This window comes from Eptesicus fuscus, chromosome 17, assembly GCF_027574615.1.
Source record: "Eptesicus fuscus isolate TK198812 chromosome 17, DD_ASM_mEF_20220401, whole genome shotgun sequence".
In the NCBI taxonomy this organism is placed as follows: domain Eukaryota; kingdom Metazoa; phylum Chordata; class Mammalia; order Chiroptera; family Vespertilionidae; genus Eptesicus; species Eptesicus fuscus.
Window position 1 is genome coordinate 61,780,735 of NC_072489.1, and position 3,318 is coordinate 61,784,052.

General features: G+C 43.7%; 1 non-coding gene across 1 annotated transcript; it reads right to left on the reverse strand.

Annotated features, from left to right (window-relative positions):
- Window positions 1-2,921: 2,921 nt before the first annotated feature.
- On the reverse strand, window positions 2,922-3,085 carry LOC129152118 (U1 spliceosomal RNA). Its single transcript, XR_008558833.1, has one exon. It is a non-coding gene; the product is annotated as a U1 spliceosomal RNA (small nuclear RNA).
- Between the last annotated feature and the right edge of the window lie 233 nt (window positions 3,086-3,318).

The following is a 3,318-nucleotide window of genomic DNA, read 5'->3' on the forward strand; positions in this document are numbered from 1 at the left end:
GAGAGACTAGAGGAGGGGCAGGCGGACTCCGCTCCCCACAGGTGCCTATCAGGTCCTGAATAACAGCATCACATTGAGAACCCAGCAGCCTGGAACCAGGAGAAAACAAACCAGTAATTTAATATCATTAGTGAAAGTATTGAATGTATTCTTAGAATACTGTCAGAGTTGAAATGAGCGTCATAAAATCCATCAGAAATGTGACAGGAAAGCCTGAGTTCTGTGTCTTTCTAGCAAGTATGGAATCAAACTTTGCATGAGATGATGTATTTCATTAAAAGGACAACATTTTCTTCAAGTAATTGAAACCTTCAATCTTGCTATAGCAATACCAACAATATTTTTATTTTGTGAGGTTCAGAAATTATATTAGGTCCTCAACTTTTTAAAAATAATTTAGGAAAATTCATATGAGGGAACTATACCACTCTGAAGATTCTAAATTCTAAAAGAGCAAAGGATAAAGTGAAAAGATTGGGTCTGTTTAAACTATTGAAACACATTTTTGTGTGATTTTTATAAAAGAGAAAGCTGGAAATATGAACGTCGTTGTCCTACCTGATTCACAGAGCAAATCCTATCCCACGAGAACGGAGAAATGCCACCGAAGGGCTGATACCCGGTGGATCGTGAGTCCCACAGAAGCTGCTATGGAAGGTCGTCGGCTCATAAAGTGAGCTGACAAGGAAGCACTGTTTCTCTTTTAGAAACAGCCAGACAGAATGCACTTGGATACTCAGAGTCCTGTTATGTTTACGAGACACGTGCCCTTTCCAACTCGCCCAGTCGAGTGAGCACGGCACTTGTGTACAGGACGCCTCTGATGACGCTAATCTGCATAAAGCCCAGCACCGCAGCCCACGAGCTCCCACTGCCGGAGGAAGTCGGTGTGGTTCATTGCCTCAAGCCTCTGGAAGAACAACACAGTATCATCACCACCAAGGACTGTTTTTGAACCCACTGGCCATTGTGTTAAACCACTGAATGTGGGCTCAAGACCCAGCCAAGTTTGGGTCCCATAACTCCCATCTTTACAGGGTTTTGACTTGGCCCAGGGACTGGGGACCCTGCAATTATCCACGGGCTTGCCTCCGTGTCTGCGTGGCTTCACCCACAACAAAGAACTTGGGAAATCAGAGTCCTCTCAACAGCTGGGGGAAGAGCGCCAACAGGACCAACATCATCAAGACCCAACTGCCAACTTGGAGAGTTACCAGAGGGTAGTTTGCTCTCCCGCTGTGCATTCCCACACAGCTCCTGCAGAAGACCCCCACCCCGGAGGGCAGAAGACAGGGTCCCTGACACACTCTAGCAGGGGCTTTCTTAACCTACACGTTTCACAGACTCCTGGCATCTTCAGAACCAAAGAGGAAAAGAATAGCTCCCTGTGGCTACTTTGAATGCTTACATTTTCAGACATTTTACAGGAAGTGGTACTGTAAGATAGCACTCAGAAATCAGTATTTTAAAAATCTTATGACCCCATTATTCAAATAAATGTGCCAACCGAGCACTCCCTTGCTCCGAGTGGCTCGGGGAGCCATTAGAAGTGGACCTTACTCCTTTAACCTCCTGTACGTGTATTTCTATTACTGCTCAAATCTATGTTAATGTCATAATGGCTCTATGCTGCCAGCTAATGGGGTGCATCATAAAGTTGAAGAACTCTGTAATCTTCAGATTATGGGAAACCTATTGTTAATGGGCACCTAAATATGTATTTATTACCGCCTCACAATAAATCACAGAAATGACCCAGAAGTGTTTAAGTACACATTTAAAACCTCCTAACAGCCCCAGAAACCTCAATACATCTCTTTGTATAAATTATTAAATTATTACATAATGTTTCATTGGGTTCCCACAAGAAAAATGTATTTTAAATGCCTATGAGCAAAAAAAAAACTACATCTATGTAAGTCACTTTTGAGTTCACTTGTCAAAAGGAGAAAAGGGGAAAATGTGCCATTTAACTGAAAAATCCATCAATTTAATTATTTCTCATAAATGAGATCTACTATACAAAAATAAAAGACTCCTTTAAGGAGAAACTTTGAGTTAATTATCCAGATAGTTTAAATTAATATGCATTTGAAATATATGGATTATTGTGTCCAGTTGGAGGTAAATTACATGATATAGTCACATAGGTTGTCCTTTGAGGGTCTTGGACCCTCTGTGTTCTGGGATTGTTCTGACTCTTGACCCAACTGGTGTGGCCATAAGATTGTGGTATTTTCTTAACTCCACCCAAGAAGACCTCGCTTGCAGCTTCTTCCATGGGAAGAAGGAAACATCCTGCTGACTCAGCACGAGCACGCACCCTGTAGAAACTGCTCTGACCTGAGCCACAGCTCATTGGTTTTTCGGGGCCTGGGCCTCCGCCCACTCTCTGGGCTGGCTCCTCCTCACCCCACTCACCCCGCAGACCAACCTCGGCTTTGGGTCTGGATGGTTTCTGCTGACCCTACAGTTTTGCCCTCCATCCTCCTCCAACCTGCACTGCATCCTAGAGGCTCCTCCATGGCCAGCACCCACGGACTCCGCTGGTTCCACCTGAGAGGCACCCCCAGGGCACGGAGGCAGGGACAGTGAAGCTGGGGTGTGATGTCCCATTGGCCCAGTCTCTGTCTCGCCGGCTTGGCCGGGTCCCTCTACCATGGCCCCTCTTTTCCGCCAGCGCCTGTTACTAGGTGTACCGGTTAATAATGCAAATTTTTTTTCAATAGATGGAGTTACACATATGTTGATATATATGCCGATTTGATATGTATGCTATTCTGTTGTATTGCAACAAGCTTCAAAACTTCGTATGTCAAATTTTCTGAAGGTGTTAACATCATAGCTATTTTTACACTTAAAAATGTCGAATTTTGTGCCAAAAAAAGCATTTGGGGGAAGTTTTTTTTTTTTTTTTTACTTAGGGGAGAGCGCGAACGCGGTCCCCCACTACCACAAATTATGCAGTCGAGTTTCCCACATTTGGGGAAATCGCAGGGGTCAGCACATCCGGAGTGCAATGGATAAGCCTCGCCCTGGGAAAACCACCTTCGTGATCATGGTATCTCCCCTGCCAGGTAAGTATTGGGGGAAGTTTTAATTCATTACTTTATTTTGAAGAAAAGTGCTGCTGAATACTTCGGGAAGCTTATGCTCCATCTCAAGATACTTCTGAATGCTGGTTTAAACGCTTTAAAAGTGATGATTTTGATGTGAAAGACAAAGAATGTCCAGGTCAACCGAAAAAATTTGAAGACCAAAAATTACAAGCATTATTGGATGAAGATGCGTGTCAAACTCAAAAACAACTTCAGAAAG